An 18,839-nucleotide genomic window follows, 5' to 3' on the forward strand; every position below is an offset into this window, starting at 1 on the left:
CAGATGCTGGTATCCAGAGATGCTGCCTGTCCCGCTGAGTTACTCCAGTATTTTGTGTCTATATTTATTCAGATACAGCAGTGGAAACAGGCCCTTTGGCCCACCGTGTCCGCACTGATCCCTGCACGCATTAGCACAGTCCTACACATGCTAGGGACAATTTGCACATCCACCAAGCTAATTAATATTGTTTAAGAAGGAACTGCAGATGCTGGAGAATCAAAGGTACACAAAAAAGCTGGAGAAACTCAGCGGGTGCAGTAGCATCTATGGAGCTAAGGAAATAGGCAACGTTTCGGTCCGATACCCTTCTTCAGACTAATTAACATACCGTCTTTGGTGGGTGGGGGGAAACCGAAGATCTCAGCGAAAGCCCACACGGTGACAGGAGAACGTACAAACTCTGTACAGACAGCACCCGTGGTCGGGAGCGAACCCGGGTCTCCAGTGCTGCAAGCGCTGTAAGGAAGAAACTGTACCGTGGCGCCACGATGCCAGACTAGTCGATTGTTAAGTGTGAGAAAGGTAAATACGGAGCTGCTGATATAATCTTGCTAAATGTTTTGGGGATTAAAGCAAGTATATGCATTAGCAGTGAAAGACAGAACAATGAGAGAGCCATATATTGCAATTTGCATCCGACTTCTTCCAGGCTCACTACAATCAGCCTCGGTGTAAACAGATTGGAATTTTGCCTTCAGGGATTAATTTCCCATCATGTTGCTCAATATATTGAAGTATAATTTCTGGTCGAGCGCTTACAGCACATGAGCCAGAATGACAGGAAGACTTACAAGAATTTTTTTAATTTATTTTTTTAAGATTTGGAAACAAAAGATCAATAAATCTTATTCTCCATGCAATTAGGTTTCCATTTGTAACAGCAAACTTTTGGGCATGTTTAAATGACCTGTGAGGAGGCAGTGCAAATTCTCACAGCTACTTGAAGCATGCTAAAAAAAGCAAGTTATTTGGAATCAGTCATACAGCATGGCAATGGGCACTTCATCGGTTGATTATCATTGGTTTATATATATATACTATTCTCTGTGTGAAAAAGTTGCCCTCAGTTGCTACTACGTTTATCCCCTCTCACCTTTTCCCTCTTCAAACAATGATCTCCGTTTCTTGATTCCCCAATGTTTGAAAAAGCCTATATATATTTACCCTATTCCCCTTGTGATTTTATACACCCCACAACGTTTATTCTCAGTTTCATATACTCCAAGCAATAAAGTCTGCCCAACCTCTCCCACAACTCGATAACAAGACTCAATATTTTTAAGGACTTTTGAAACTACAAGATGGGGTGCCAGAATCCTCTCATTTACTGGTGCCCTCCCCTAATTCCCCATTTACTGGTGCCCTCCCCTAATTCCCCATTTACTGGTGCCCTCCCCTAATTCCCCATTTACTGGTGCCCTCCCCTAATTCCCCATTTACTGGTGCCCTCCCCATTTAAATTCCCCATTTACTGGTGCCCTCCCCTAAATCCCCAACCTCTGGCTATAGAAAATGTCCTTATCTCCATTCTATTTGCCTGTTGAGGCCGTAATTGGGAATGTTTAAAGTGGAGATTGATAGGTTCTTGGTTAATAAGGGTGTCAAATGTTATGGGGAGAAGCCAGGAGAATGGGGTTGAGAGGGAAAAGTAGATCAGCCATGATCAAATGGCAGAGCAGGCTCAATGGGCCGAATGGCCTTATTCTGCTCCTGTGCCCTTATGATCTAACAATTGCTCCTTTCTGCTTTAGCATTCAATCCTGCCCTGCTTCTTTTCCATACGATGTAAGGGTGCAAGCTGAGGAAGGATGGTAGGAGACAAGTTGGAATTACCATGCTCGCAATTACAACCGTATCATACTCAAGCTGTATTTTATATACATGCTGCAACTCATACAGATCATGATTCCAAATGTTAACACCTGCCTCAGTTTGCTAAGAAAAGGCTCGTTGATAATTCCCACATATTTCATTCATGGCTAAACCATTTCCATCCATTAAGTTGACTGATAATCTTAGTGTTAGCAAACTTTTGTCTTCCCTCAGTCTCTTGCAAAAGTCACTTAGTCATTAGCCAGAGAAATGTGAAACAGACTCTGCGCTCCATAATCAGTGGAATCCGAGGGTCAATTCCAAAAGGATTTCAGTGCACAGAATTCCAATGAGGTCTACTAAAAACAGTTTATTTCAAATTCATTCTTCAGGAAGCAAAAAAGCCAACAAAAAAAACTACGTTCAAAGGAGCTAATCCATTCACCAGATTTGTGAAGAAAATATTAGGCTGTGCCCAGTTGACAGATCGCCGGGAGCAGTTATAATCCTTCAGTACAGTGGCCGTCATTGCTTGTTATGAGCAAACTTCTTCATTGTACGCCGTTCACATGGGAAACATTATGATATGCTGTAGCATGTTTTTTTTTTAACAATTCAAGAAAGCAGCAAAACAGGGAATAGATATCTTGTCAAATTTGAAAACAAAATCAGATGAATATTTCAGGTAGAATACATTTGTTTCAAACAATAGATCAAGTACAAACAGAAAACTGCTCATAAGGTCATGCCACATCCGTGGGATGAGCTGTTAAATATTTCTAGCACATGCTGTCCATATTTTAGATATGCAGCATCAGCGGCTTTTGTTTTGATTTACACATACAGTACTTGTTGAATGGATCAATTGTTCTCTTCCTTCCCCATTCACTATGTTTAGATTGTTGCTGGCATTGGCATCAGTGGGATACCACATTGAATGACGACTGCTGTAAATCCTGGGCTGTTAATCAATTTAGCAGAACAAGCAGAGAGGAAATGGTCACCCCATGGAAAGTAAAATGAAAATATTTTCATTGCACTGGTACCTCTCCAGGCATATGCACATGACAATAAATTCTACTTGACTTGAGTGCAATTATTAAAACATCACTCCTGCTACCAAGAAAAAAAGATAAAACAATACTTCCCGTGTACCAAAGAAATTGCAAGTTAAATGTATGTTTATTTCTGAAAAATGAAAGCAGTATGAATATTGACTTCTCTAACTACAAGTAATCCTTTCCCTCTAATTGCTTTCCCTCAATCTATCCTTGCCCCATCTGATTTACCCGTGTATATATCTGATGTACCTGCATCCTGATTAAATATTACTGATTATATGTCTCGTTATCACCCTCCCCTAAGCTAACAATGACCCATTCTACATTTTCCTTGAACTTCGCCCCATTAGAAATCTCATTTTCACACCTTACCCTTCCATATTTCTATGTCTCCCTCCCCTTGACTATCAGTCTGAAGAAGGGTCTCGACCCAAAACATCATCCATTCCTTCTATCCAGAGATACTGCCTGTCCCGCTGAGTTACTCCAAAATTCGGTGTGAACCAGCATCTGCAGTTCCTTCCCATAGTTAAATGTATCAGTTATTTTACTGTTGCTAGCTTCTATGGCGAGAAGTATTACCGAGGAGCAGACATTACACGTCGTAAAACGATCAGATTGATACTTTAGATGTCAAATCCGTGGAAGGCTCATAAAAAGATTTAAACCCGAATTGTCCCTCCTGGTAATAATTGTGAGGAAATGACCCTAAAAGAAACGGTAAATCTTCTACAATATTAATGGTTTGTATAAACTGATCCTTGAAAATTGAATCTAGGTCAAAAATCTATACTGCAGAAGCTTCATTGAAAATTTAAAATCCATTAACTGCATAAAATATCAGCCTTCGCTCTGCTGACGAGAACATCTCAGATCAATTTCCTGAAATAACAGGTGCATTCCGTTCACGCGCGTGCTGATGCAATGGAATCAATACCAAAAATATAGGGATGGACAGGTAGAACAACACACTTCTTCCAAAACATTAATCTTCAATCAACTCCAATATTTAGCAATATGATTAATCCCCTTGTTCAGAGATTTTAATAGCTAACTGCACTTGGCACGTTTGGCCCGCTACATATTGCTTCCTGCTGGCAAGGATCCCTGCCGTTCAAGGAAGAATCTCAGCTGTGAGGCTTGAACGAGAAACTCTGCAGAATAATTTAGCATCATCCGCATCTCCAAGATGAACCTGTTAGTTAAATGTAAATTGTACAAGTGTGTGTGTGTGTTTGCATCATAGGGTTTAAAATTGACATAGACCAAAATATATACAGTTGAACGGATCCTGACCAAGTAAAACAACTCTTGCAACTTGGAGATCACCAAATTCTCCGACCTTGTAGCAATATTTGACTCTGGGACCAGCAATCTATTGAACACCAGAGCGATCAACTTGCCTGCTCCCATTAAAAGAAACAGCTATTCCAATTAGCCTTGCTTGGCTGATTTACACACACAGGTATATAGAATGAACCTCCGATGTATTTAAGAATCTACAGAATGCCTACAGCCCGCACTTTCCATGTTCTTGCTTCATTATTAAACCTGACCCTCATACGTCCTGAGGCTCAATACCACGGGCATTTTTTTCATCCCCAAAATAATCTCAGTTTCTCTGGTGTACTACACAAACAAGCAACACTGACCTTAATCCCAACTGAGTGAAGTGACCACGCAGAAAGGTCAGCACCAAATCAATTCCTTAGCAACTGAAGTAAATTAGTCTTGGGATGGATGAGAAGCACCTGTAAAACATAAGAGGCGCAGCAGTTAATTAGACGCACATTTGTAACGAGATGCATGTGAAATATAAGCATAGAGAATGAGTTCCATTTTAATCTGAGCATTTAAAAATCAAGGAGCCGGCAGTGTATAACGTGGACTTTCCTCACAGAAATAAATTATTCTGGTAAAATTCCAATTTATCTTTTGATGTGAAAAGAAGCACATCTTCAAAAAAAAGTCCAATGGGAACATTTGTAATTTGTGATTCAAATTTAGATTATTAGCTCTAAATTGATGCTAAAACAACGAAAGATTGTATTTCGACATTCTTCACATCAAAGTACAGTCAAATGTACATGAGTAGGATAAATTGTTTCTGTATCAATGGAAGGTTTGGTCGATTAGTTATGTGCCTTTGCACATTGAATGTATTTAAATACAAAGTAGTTCTTAGACTAATGTGTAATGTCAAATAAATATGTCTCAATGAACAGGCTAGTCCCACCTGAATTCCATTAAGATTTGCACATATTTCTGTAACCATCAGTTGAAGCAAAATGTTAATTTTAGAAAATGAAGTTGACATCCCCTGCTAAGAGTCATGAAGCATCACGAAAAGATTTCCTCTCTTATGGATGATTAACCATTAATCTTGAGAAATGTGTGTTCCAAAAAAACAAAGTGACCAATGTGGGAAATGAGAGCAATTAATATGTCATCTAGAAAGAGGAATAAAATACTCGGTAAAAGTCTGAGGAAATCTTTTCACGATGCGTCAGTGATCAGGAATGCGTAAAGCACGCAAATGTTATCATTGTGAAGGATAGGTGAGCCAGCAATATACTGCTACAATTTTCAAAAACAAGGAGGCTGTTCTGTTCCTTTGCTGCATTAACATTCTACTCTCCACTGCGTGAGAGAAGATGTAATTCATGAGAAACATAAATCAAAACTTGGAAAGCCACGATAACCTGCTCAGGGTAAATTTACAGCCAATAAACTCAAGAGCAGTGACAGGGTGGACCCAACAACACGAGGGAATGAACACCTAGCTGACGTGCAGATCCACAGAACTATTGAATCCAACTCTTTCTATATCCCTCGAGTAGCTCTGGAGTAACTCAGCGGGTCAGGCAGCATCTCTGGACAAAAAGGATGGGTGACATTTTGGGTCGAGACTTCTTCTGACTGCAAGTCAGCTGAGCGTGGGAGGTACATAGAACAAATGATTCTATACAAAAAGCGATGATGATCAAGGAAAGGCAGAGCCCACAATGGTCCATTGTTGGCTGTAGGGTGTGTGATAGCGGGGATACAAACAGTGAAACTCATTATATGATATACACAATACGATAGAACTTTATTCATCCCAGGAGGGAAATTGATCTGCCAACAGTCATAAAACACAAGATGCATGAAACATGAAATTAAAGTAGTGACAGTGAAACTAGTAGGATGACAAGGGTGGGGGAGGGACGGAGAAAGAGGGAAAACAAGGGTTACTTGAAGTTAGAGAAATCTAGGTTGTAAGGGTTGTAAGCTTCTCAAGCAAAATATGAGGTGATATCTCTGGAGCCAGCTTCTAACTGGACAAGCAACCCTACCCTAGCTCCAAGACTGGCATCTAGCAAACAAAAAAACTAATGTCACACACACTATCAAAATATAAAATTCTGTAAATACAACAGCAGGGCAGGCAAAATCTAGAGGTCAAAGACTTTTAGTCAGAGGAGGAAAAGAGCAGAGGGGTGGCTCAAAAGGGTTTTGATTTTCAAAGTTATTTAAAATGTCCTATCCATGGAAAATAGAACAAATCTAATCCGATTCTTTATCGATCTTTCTCTTGGGCCTCCTCCATGGCCAGAGCTAGTCCTACTGCAAATTGGAGGAGCAGCAGCTCATATTTCACTTGGGCAGTTTACATCGCAGCGGTATGAACATTTACTTCTCCAATTTCAGGTAGTCCTTGCTTTCTCCCTCCTTCCCCTCCCCTTCAGCCTACTGTCTCCGCCTCTTCCTTTCTTCTTCCCGCCCCCCCCCCCCCCCCCCCCCCCCCCCGAGTACTCTTGGCGCTAATTGATAAAATTTGCCGTTTCTTTCGCATTGGGATTATATAGCCATTTTTCCCCCCTCAGAATTTTCATAAGATAATTTTTTTTTTCTGTATCTCAAATTTTTACGTTGGTACAATTACATCCTTTCGAAGACATTTGACCAGGTGCAGAGATTGGAAAAGGTTATGGGTGAGATGGCCCAAAGGCAGGCATAGGTCCGGCACAGTGACGCAGCAGTAGAGTTGCTGCCTTATAGCGCCAGAGACTTGGGTTTGATTCCGACTATGGGTGCTGTTTAAACGGAGTTTGAACATTCTCCCTGTGACCTGCATGGATTTTCACCGGCAGCTCCGGTTTCAACCTACACTCCAAAGAACTACAGGTTTGTAGGTTAATTAACTTGGTATAAATGTAAATTGTCCCTAGTGTGTATAGGTTAGTGTGCATCAGAGCAGAGTCAGTGGGCCGAAGGGCCTGTTTCCACACTGTATCTCGAGACTAAACTATGCTGAGAAAGGCATCTTTGGTCCAATTAGATGTGTTGGGTTGAAGGGCACATTTCATTGCCATATAATTTCATGAATTCCATCAAGGCGATGTTCTGTGTTTAAACTGCCATAGACACCTATGTACACAGTATTTACCCCAAGTATAATCCAAAAAATTGAACAGAACCAGTGAGCAATGTATTTCCTCAACCCACACTGCAAAACACAGATGGTAAAGATAAATTAAATATAATAGACAGTTTCTTGAATTTAAGTGAAGGCTCCTCAAAAACAGTTCAGACAGAGCCTGTGACATCCTAACGGAGGCGAAAATGAAAGCATAATGAGTCATTACTCATAACTTAATAAAGGCACTGTCTTGAAAAACACCGACGTGTTTACAGCTTTATCAGACATGAGTTACTGAAGGGCAAAGAACGGCACTGAGATCAGGAGACTAAAACTTGCCTCAGTTTGACAAAGCTTTAGAACAACCTAACCTAGCATGCAATGTTCTTAGAATAGTTTCGATTATAGTACCCTGCTAATTAGTTACAGACAAGATTTACTTGCATTCACCAACTGCTGGGGTTAAGCATTCTGTTCCATTGACAGATTTAATGAAAGTCACATAGGTTTTGAAACAGTGAAGTAATTTGCTTTTGATGTCAGCTCCAAACATGCACGATGATGCATCCAAGCGCATCATCCCAGTGAATTCTGCTTCCTTTGTTTTAATGAAGTGCTCCAATCAAGGTTAAAGCGTTCAGGGAATTTTGGACATTCCAAATTCATCATTTTCAGCTCCTTCCCAGTGAAGCCACTAAACCGCTTCTCACACAACACCACGTGAACAAGTGCTTTTTGAAGAACATCACGCTTAAACTTGAAGCAACTCCTGAAGCCAAGATAGATGGCACCCAAGCCAGGTGACTCTTTGAGTGCTGATCCCAAAGTGGAACTCATTTCAATCGCTACATTCTTTTACACCTTTATTCCTACAGCAACATTTCTTGCACTGGAACTTCAAACTATCTTTAATCGGACACGACTGGACTTTATCTTGCGCTAAACATTATACCCATTATCTGGGATCCGTGCTCTGTGGGCAGTTTGATCGCAATCTTGTATAGACGTTTTGCTAACTGGACAGCACACAACAAAAAGCTTTTCACTGGACCACGTGACAATGATCAACTAATTAAACATACAGTATATCTGTGTCTCCCTCTCCCCTGACTCTCAGTCTGAAGAAGGGTCTCGACCCAAATCCTTCTCTCCAGAGATGCTGCCTGACCCGCTGAGTTACTCCAGCATTTTGTGTCTATCTTCTTAAAATAAACAAGCATCAAGTTAATAACTTCCCAGGATCAGGGCAACAATTAAATTGATGCAAACACAAAGTGAATCAGGAAGATACAGACTTGATTTCCTGGACTAAGGAAGGTTATTTTTAAATCAGCCGGCAGCAATAATATAACTCGCGTCTGGCAGCAGAATCCACAATGGATTCATGGGATTCACGGTAGGTTAATTGGTTAATCATTTCTGGGAGAAACAAAAAATTGTTTTGTTCCACAGGATGATGATCAACTCGGGTCACTTTCGCTTGAAAGAAACTTTTAGCCAAACAACATTTGGCAACCCCATACCCCTTTTGCTTTAATGGAGCGAGTTAAACTTCAATAGGCCAAGAGGCCTTCTCCGAGCTAACAATTATCTATTCTACATTTTCCTTGAACTACATCTCTTTTGATGTCTTGTTTTCATGCCTTACCCTTCCTTATCTCCGAGTCTCCCTCTCACCTAAGTCCCAGTCTGAAAAAGGGTCTCGACCTGAAACATCACTCTTTTATTTTCTCCAGAAATGCTGCCTCTCCCGCTGAGTTCCTCCAGCTTTTTGTGTCTATCTGCAGTTCCTTCTTACATATTAGTAAATGCTTCCTATTCACTCAGAGCAATGTGACAGGGGACGAGCAGGAGTTATCACCTCCATCATTAAAAGCTGCAGGATCTGCACAGATGTTTGCAGCACCTGGTTATACGAATTGCAATTAACATTTCACTCCACTATTATTTTTACAAGCATGAAATGCCTTGAAGTGTAGAAGATTGATGTTTCAGAATGGGGATCTTACCCAGGAAGACCATGGGGCTGGCAACAGCACAGTGCAGTGACCCAGATGGGCGAGGCTACTGGGTGAGGCACAGCAATAGGCAGCACAAATGAATCCATCCAAACAACAGATCCATAGTCCCTCTGGAGACATCTGTCGAGCACCTTCCCTTCTCCCCCCCCCCTCCCCCCACTTCTTTCCTCAGCAGAAATGGGCAGAAGTGGGTGTCCCAAAGTGGATCTGAAGTGATATTTAACCTTGGGGCGATACAGAGGGGGAGGTGAGGGATAGATAGAAGCTATCAAAAAAAAGGGAAATATTAACACTAAAGAACAAGGGTAGCAGGAGCAACACTGGCACATAATGAGCATGCTCCCCACCCTTTACCTCCCCTCCCTATATCTCCCCACCATACTCCGTGCCTTATACCTCTCCTCCCCCCATACCCCTCTCCCTATATCTCCCCTCCCCCAATATCTCCCCTCCCCGCCCTATAGCACCCGTATACCTCCTCACCCTATACCTCCACTCCGTCCTCCCACTCCCGACTGCCCCCCATCCCCCACCACTGCCTACACTTTCCCTTCCCCATCCCACTTTCCCGTTACATTAAAGTTACCAGACAGCTGTCAGCTAACTGTCATCCAAATGTTTAGCCAAAGCACATTTTGCAACCCCAACTCCCTTTGCTATGATGTTTAAAAAAAAAATCAAAAGTAAACTTTAGTCAGCGTAAAAAATATATACAAAACAGGTACCGTGCAAAGAAATTCTTCCGATATTCTTGGAGGCCATAAATACATACCTTCAATATGTCACAATGTAGTGTCCACACAAATCTACCCAATCTCCTTGTCACCCATGTGGCACCCTGGGGTGCAATCACCTCCCTTATTTGAGGGGTGTCTCCACCACAGCCTACCCCCCCAATGTCCAACACCGGAAGGACCCTAGATTGCAGTCTTTTTTTTTCCCCTCAAAATATACTTTATTCAAGAAATCAATATATCCAATGCATGATCCTTACAAGACTCCATCCAACAATTGCGGAGGCTTCAATACTGTTTACACAAACTTAGCCCCACCCTTGCCACTCATGTGGCCCATTTGTGATAAATCCCTTCTCTTATTTTGAGGGGCTCCAACTGCAGTCCTGAACTATACACACCCACTTCAATAAGCCAACAAGCCGAGAGATGAACTCGGAGAAAACATCTCAAATTAAGTGCACCACTGTTCAACAATGTCGAAACAAGAATGATACATGGGTCCTTAAATTACCTGTTTCAAAGATAAAGTTCAAATATGGGTGCGTACCTCACGTGCAGATCCGTCAGCCAGCAAAGACCATATCACAGCTCAACCTCCAAGATGCAGCAGGGCATTTCTGAATGTGAGATGAGGCAATAGCTCTCAGAGCTGTAGTAATTCATGTATAGGGTGGGCCTGCACACCTACTGTCCAGCTGATAGATCTGGGATCGTTTACACCTTTAGTGGCAATGGAGGAATTTACCATGACTCACCTGGAATTACACTGAGAGGGGCTGGGGCACAGGTGGGATAGGCCTAGGAGGTAATCATTCCTTCACTTTTTAGTGCGTCAACATTTAAGTTCAATGCAGAAGTAAAGCCAAATGCTTGTGGCACAGCAACTTCAACTATTTGTTACTTCAGTACCTTCAATCATGAGCAACCTAGGCAGCAACACTCAACCAATAAAGTCATTAAGACTCAAGGTCAAAGAAAACAAGTGCCAACTAACTCATGTTTAAGACTGTGTAGTAACACAGAACACAAAACAAATGGAATGTTGTTCAATAGCAAGCCGATGTTATTTGACTCCTCAAAGGGATGAAGTTGTGCACATCTTATGCCATTGACAGCTCCAGCCACCAGGACAAACATACTGCACAATGTATGTCTATAATGCATTAATTACAATTCCATTCTTTTGCATTGCCATTTAAACTTCAGTTAGGAATTTAGGTTCATCCAAGCAGAAGTGTGTTGATATTAGGCCAGCTTCACACTGCAGCTTTTGTTAGATGTAGGGCTGACTTGAACATCCAAGGGGAACTGATATTCCATCTGACCTAAAGGACAGAGTTGAAAATAGGCCAGGTTGCACGTCAAAACTGCAGTAACTCATGCACGTATTGTTTGCAGTCATTGTTGAGCAGTTAAAACAGGCGGTGCACTTTGTGGTCAAAAATTCAGTCGTGTTGGATAAGACACAAGTGTCGGCAAAGTGACGCAGCTGGTGGAGCCGCTGCCTAATAGCACCAGAGAACCAGGTCCAATCATGACCTCGGGTGCTGTCTATGTGGAGTTTACACATTCTCCCTGTGACCGAGTGGGTTTCCTTCAGGTGTCCCTGTTTCCTCCCACATTGCAAAGATGTGCAGATTTGTACGTCAATTGGCTCCTGTAAATTGTTCCTCATGTGTAGGATAGAACTAGTGTATGGGTGATTGTTGGTTGGTGTGGATTTGGCATGTATATTTTTCCATGCTGTACCTCTGAACTGAACTAGTCTGGACACTTTTCAATGTTAAATATCTCTATCGGAGGTCCTCTCAACCTCAGCCATTCGAGAAAGAGGAAGTCCAGGTCCTGCAGTTGATCCACCTAACTAAAGTTCTTCATCCCTGGATCCGTTTGACTAAATCTCTCCTGCACCAAAATGACTTTTTTCCCAACATGCGGTGCATTCGATTTAAAAAAGCTGGTGTCATTAAGAGAGCAGTGAAATATTTGGGCCGTTTATCGCAACCTGCAGATGCACGTGCACAGTGAAATGGTCCAACAATTTAGTTCCGTGTCAGGGGAGGACAGACAATATGATGTTATCCTATCCAGCAATTTTAGCTCTTGTGATAAGATACAAAAGTCTCAAAAAGATAATATGCATTTAAGGTGAAATTCTTAGTTATTGCTATTCTGAACAAATTTCTGAAATACACTGCTGCAGAATATCAAGTATTTAAAAAAAAAAGCTATGCAGTCATGGGGCAGCACGGTGGTGCAGCGGTAGAGTTGCTGCCTGACAGTGCTTGCAGTGCCGGAGACCCGGGTTTGATCCCGACTATGGGTGCTGTCTGTACAGAGTTTGTATGTTCTCCACGTGACCTGTGTTTGTTTTCTCCGAGGTATTCAGTTTCCTCCCACTCCACAGATGTACAGATATGTACGTAAATTGACTTGGTATTAAAGTATGAATAAAGTATGAATAAAGTATCAACAATGAAGGGAAGAGATTGAACTTTTTTTCGCCTTCCATCACAGTGAGGAATGTGGAGGAGTCACTGTGGTGGATGTTCATGTGAAAATGTATTTTGTGTGTTCTGTTGCTTTTCATTAGTATGACTGATTGGCAAATCAAATTCCTCGTATGTTGCAAAACATAATTGGCTAATAAAGTATGATTATGATTAAATTGTCCCTAGTGTGTGTGTAGGATAATGCTAATGTGCGGGGATCGCTGGCCGACGTGGAACCGGTGGGCTGGAGGGCCTGTGTCCGCGCTGTTTCTCTTAACTAAAATAAACTGTTTTCCAATTGAGAAGAGGTCATTAAGCAACCACGTCTGCAAACATGATGGTGAACAACTCTCCCTCCAACACAGCTTTGTTTTATTATGGCCATGCTTCAAAGCACATGGGCTTGTCGCCTGCTTTGAAGTATTTTCCAGGCCTCCAGTGAGAGAGCCACGTTTCCTGAAACTTGAATAATTCCTCTGCCCATTAAGATGGGGTTAGCAGCTGCTTGTAAAACACAGTCTTGTTAGGCATAGCAAATGACATACAAACTTGCTTCTGACAGTTCCTATCTACATAGATACCAAATGCTGGAGTAATTCAGCAGCACAGGCAGCATCGCTGGAGAGAAGGAATGGGTGACATTTTGGGTCGAGACCCTTCTTCAGACCCATTCCTTCTCGCCAGGGATGCTGCCTGTCCTGCTGAGTTACTCCAGCATTTTATGTCTATCTTTGATTTAAACCAGCATCTGCAGTTCTTTCCCACACAGTTCCTATCTCCAGATATCATTGTTGATACTAGTCACAGTCACACTTGCAAGTCTTCCACTTTCATTGCATGGTCCTGCCACTTAATTCTCATGCAATATTGCATTGAAATGCTTTGGATCACGTCTATCGCTTCAACTCCTTTGGTGCTATCTCCCAATGCTGCACCCATTTCATAGACAAAATAGAGAATACAGCACTGGAAACATGCTTGCAACCAATATAGCAACCAAGGCACAAAAAATATTGTTTAATGGGCACTGAAATTGATAGTATTATATGCTTTTTCAAACACCAACAAACCAGCTCTCAGTGAATGCTGGAGTGACTCAGCGAGACAGGCAGCATCTCTGGATAGAAGGAATGGGTGATGTTTTGGGTCAACACCCTTCTTCAGACACTTTCGGTCCAGCCTTAGTTTAGAGATGCAGCGGGGTAACAAGTCCTTCGGCCGACCGGGTCCACGCCGACCAATGATCACCGTACATAAACACCATTCTACACCCACTAGGGACATTTTTTACATTTACTAAACCAATTAACCTACAAACCTGGACATCTTTGGAATGTGGGAGGAAACTGAGAAATCTCGGAGAAAACCCATGCAGGTCACGGGGAGAATGTACAAACTCCGTACAGACAGCACCCGTAGTCGGGATCGAACCCAGGTCTCCAGCGCTGCATTTGCTGTGAGGCAGCAACTCTACTGCTGCGCCACTATGACTGCCCTGGCTGGCTGCACTGACATTTTTTAACCATGGTGGTTGGCGGAAGTTGTTTTAAGTGCATAAATAACCGGAGACATTCAGCTCAGATTTACACCGAGCTTGTGGTAGCAATGGTAGTGAATGAGTCCTCCACATAACCGTGTCAGTGTCAACGCTCCAGCCATTTTGCTGCTTTTTCGAGGGTCACTAATTTCCCACAAAATGACACGAGAAGAGTGAAGGACAGATGGAAATGCAAGATCACCAACTTTAACAAGATTATTGTCTGGACTTCCAAAGCGGCACCAGTTCCATTCCAACCAGAACACCAAAATGTGAGTAAATGAAATGGCACTATGAAAGTGGTTCATAATTTAAATTTTCAGGAGCTGCTACAGTACGTCTTCAGGTTTAGTTTAGTATAGTTTAGAAATTCAGCACGGAAACAGGCCCATTGGCTGACCAGCAATCCCCGCACACATTAACACTATCCTACACACATTAGGGACATTTTGGACATACACCAAGCCAATTAACCTACAAACCTGTACGTCTTTAGAGGGTGGGAGGAAACGAAGGATCTTGGAGAAATCCCACGCGGTCACAGGGAGAACGTACAAACTCCGTACAGACGGCACCCATGGTCAGGATCAAACCAGGTTCTCCGGCGCTGTTAGGCAGCAACTCTACTGCTGGTGTTCCCATGATTTATCCCCCTTTCCATTTCCTCTTCATTATTACTGATCCTCCAGAAAGGCCAAAGTCAACAATTTTAATATCTCCCAGGGCTGATTCACTTGGTCAGAAGAATATTTTGAGGTTGACGTAAGCACAATGGCCACTATGACGGTATTTATGGTCCACATTATGGCACCCTTAAGACAAATTGTTTAATTTAGTTTATTATTGCCACGTATACCAAAGGACTATGATCAGCGTGTTGCGTGTGCGTGCTGTCAAGTCAAAGGATAAACACGATTACAATTATGCAGTCCACAGTTCAATTATAAAGGACATAACAATTAGCGTAATAAAGTCTGATTAAAGATAGTTCAACAGTCTATAATAATGACTTACTCCAGTCGGCCTATGATGGCGATGTCTGTGTGCTCGTGATATGCCTTAAGTATGATCCTTGTAACATTTCTTCCAACCACTGTGGGACGACCTGACGGCGTCTCTGGACGCGTGTTGAAGGACTGCGCAGACCAGCTGGCTGGAGTCTTTACAAGGATTTTTAACCAGTCTCTGGCCCAGTCCACTGTTCCACCCTGTCTGAAGTCCTCCACCATAGTCCCCTGAGGATTACTGCCTTGATCTCCAGCCTCAACGACTTCGGGCTAGTCGCTGTCACACCATACAGATGAAGTGTTTTGAAAAACATGTCCCGGGTCATACCACATCCAGGTATGCCCCGATAGCTCGTGAATGAGACCAGTTTGCAAACAGAGCAAATAGATCGCAAGATGGACACTGTAATCAGCTCTCCACAAGCACTGTCTCACTGGAGCAGAAGGGGAGCTACGGGCGGATGCTCTTTGTGGACTACAGCTCTGCTTTTAATACCAGCATCTTCCCACAACCTTCCTGGACAAACGCTGTTTGACCCAGGTCTTCCACACTCCTGTACGTGGATAAATAGCTTCCTGTCAGGGTCGACCAGAGAGTCAGAATACCTGAATTTTAAGACTTATGGGAAGGAAGTACCTGTGAAGATACCTGAAAGGAAAGGGCAAAGGAGAATCCCCCTTCCTACATCCCTACAATGTCAATTTCAGAGAGGCCACCACAGCAACAAACCAATTCTCAAATTTGCTGATGACACTACTTTACGAAGTCTCCGGGGGGACGAGTGATGATTTGATAGGTCAGCTCTGTGCAGTGTGGTATGAGAAAATAACCTGCTCCTCAACACCTTAAAGACAAAGTCTTCCCGACGACTTAACTGAAGAATCCTATGCTACAGGTACGTTTGTGCATCAGAGATTCAGTGCAGAGGGTGGCGGATTCACAGCACGAGCAAGGATGACAGCCAGCGTGGAGCGTGAACACCACTAACGCTGAAAAAGGTCCAGCAAGACTGCAGTCCTGAGGTGCAGGAAGAATAAGATCAAAGAGCATTTTGCTGTCATTTTATCGGTGCTCCATTGAGATATCAACATTTTAGTGAAGTGACAAGTGCACAAGCTCAAAGACAAGCGCTCCAGACGGCCATTGAAAACGAAAGTGATGAACAGGGTTGGAGGAAATCACAATTGCTGTCCGCAGTTTGGGTGATGAGCAGATATCAGAGAGAATAGTGGCAGTTATCTGATCGTTAAGAAGGCTTGAATCCTTCATCAATATCGGAAGCCAGCCAAACCTAGCCAGTGCTTTGCAAAGGCTCCACGATTGATGGAATCAAAGGCCTTCATTAAATGAAGGAGCTGATGCACAGGAGCTCATTTTGTCCTTGACACTTTCCTTAGTTTGTCAGCCCATTGGTGGCCTCATGTGATGGTCTGAAAAGACACTGATCTTTGCACGTTGTCAGATCATTTGCAGATGCAGAAGTGATTGATTTAAGTGGACTTTAAAAAGATATAGGACCCTGAAACGTGCAGGTTCAGGAGCAGCTTCTTCCCTATAGCCTCGAGGCTATTCAACTGTGTGTGTTTGTGTGTGTGTGTGTGTGTGTGTGTGTGTGTGTGTGTGTGTGTGTGTGTGTGTGTGTGTGAATGAGCCTGTGTGTGTGTGTGTGTGTGTGTGTGTGTGTGTGTGAACTTGTGTGTGTGTGTGTGTGTGTGTGTGTGTGTGTGTGTGTGTGTGTGTGTGTTTATACACATACACAGACTGAACTTTTAACTATATTGTTTACATGTTTACAAAGTACTACGTTTACCAATGCTGTTGAGCTGCTGCAAGTAAGAATTTATTGTTAGCCTGTAAGGTTGTGTGCTATTAATGCAGAATACAAGGGACATATTTCTGGGACATATGACAATAAAACACTCTTGATCCAACAAATTACATTTCCTATGTGGAAACAAAGAATAGGAAAACCTCTTCAAAGTAGCCAGTCTGAAGAAGGGTCTCGACACAAAACATTGCCTATCAATCTTCTCCAGAGATGCTGCCTGATCTGCCGAGATACTCCAGCATTTTGTCCTTTTGATATATATTGCCTGCTGTAATTCCCAGTTGTCCACAGAGGAAAGAACATTGTTCCAGAAATAGCCATGAACCAAAAATACTAAAGAGTAAAATGTAGGTCCAAGGAACTACAGATGCTGGTTTACAAAGAAAATAAATAAATCATGCTGGAGTAACCTAATAGGTCAAGAATAGCATCTCTGGAGTGATGAACATGGATCGGAGGATGTTTCAGTTGGGATCCTTCTTTGGGTGAATCAGCAGATATCAGATGTGAATCCTTTCAGGTTATGAGACCAAGTGAAGACTAGGAAATCCTTTGGCAATATCGGAAGCCAGCCAAACCTAGCCAGCGCTTTGCAAAGGCTCCACCTTTGATAGAAACAATGATCTATTGTACAAAGGAGCTGAACCCCATCCTCTTTTTTGTCTCATTTTCACACCTTTCCTTAGTTTGTGTCAGCCCATCTCCCCTAATGTGATTTTCTGAAGAGACACTGATCTTTGCACGTTGTCAGATCATTTGCAGATGCAGAAGTGATTGATTTAAGTGGACTTTAAAAAGATATAGGACCCTGAAACGTGCAGGTTCGGGAGCAGCTCTGGTCTATAGCCTCGAGCCTCTGCAGCCTGTGTGTGTGTGTTTGTGTGTTTTTGTGTGTGTGTGTTGTGTGTGTGTGGTTTTGTGTGTGTTGTGTGTGTGTGTGTTGGTTTGTGTGTGTGTGTGTGTGTGTGTGTGTGTGTGTGTGTGTGTGTGTGCGTGTGTGTGTGTGTGTGTGTGTGTCCCTTATACACTGGACAGACTGACCTTTTAACTATATTGTTTACATGTTTACAAAGTACTACGTTTACCAATGCTGTTGAGCTGCTGCAAGTAAGAATTTATTGTTAGCCTGTAAGGTTGTGTGCTATTAATGCAGAATACAAGGGACATATTTCTGGGACATATGACAATAAAACACTCTTGATCCAACAAATTACATTTCCTATGTGGAAACAAAGAATAGGAAAACCTCTTCAAAGTAGCCAGTCTGAAGAAGGGTCTCGACACAAAACATTACCTATCAATCTTCTCCAGAGATGCTGCCTGATCTGCCGAGATACTCCAGCATTTTGTCCTTTTGATATATATTGCCTGCTGTAATTCCCAGTTGTCCACAGAGGAAAGAACATTGTTCCAGAAATAGCCATGAACCAAAAAGACTAAAGAGTAAAATGTGGGTCCAAGGAACTACAGATGCTGGTTTACAAAGAAAATAAATAAAATGCTGGAGTAACCTAGCAGGTCCGGTAGCATCTCTGGAGGACATGGATCGGGTATGTTTCAGTTTGGGATCCTTCTTCAGACAAATCAGATATCCCGATGTGGCCTCCTTTCTGGTTGTGAGACCAAGTGGAGACTAGGAAATTGTTTGGCTGTCCCCATGACATTTTATCTCCGTTTGCTTTGTTGTCACCTTCTCCTAGCTAACAATGATCTATTGTACAATTCCTGAACCCCATCCTCTTTGATGTCTCATTTTCACACCTTTCACCTTATCTCTGTGTCTCCCTCTCCCCTAATTCATTTTATCCAGAGATGCTGCCTGTTCTGCTGAGTTACTCCAGCGTTTTGAGTCTATCTTCAATAATATGCAAAGCAAGTTCAAAACTTGAGAATTCAGGTACAACTTTGTTGGGAAGATGCTGCTTCTGAAAGGGTGTA

The 18,839-nt window shown here is 42.4% G+C and overlaps 1 protein-coding gene across 8 annotated transcripts in view; it reads right to left on the reverse strand.

Moving 5' to 3' along the window:
- adgrl3.1 (adhesion G protein-coupled receptor L3.1) overlaps positions 1-18,839 on the reverse strand; it is a 623,227-nt gene that overhangs the window by 506,068 nt on the left and 98,320 nt on the right. For all 8 annotated transcript variants that reach the window (XM_055632233.1, XM_055632235.1, XM_055632237.1 and 5 more), the window contains one exon: positions 4,529-4,627. The gene's annotated coding sequence lies outside the window, so the exon portion shown is untranslated. The remainder of the gene's footprint in view (positions 1-4,528; positions 4,628-18,839) is intronic.

The sequence above is a fragment of the Leucoraja erinacea genome, chromosome 3, assembly GCF_028641065.1.
Source record: "Leucoraja erinacea ecotype New England chromosome 3, Leri_hhj_1, whole genome shotgun sequence".
NCBI lineage: Eukaryota > Metazoa > Chordata > Chondrichthyes > Rajiformes > Rajidae > Leucoraja > Leucoraja erinaceus.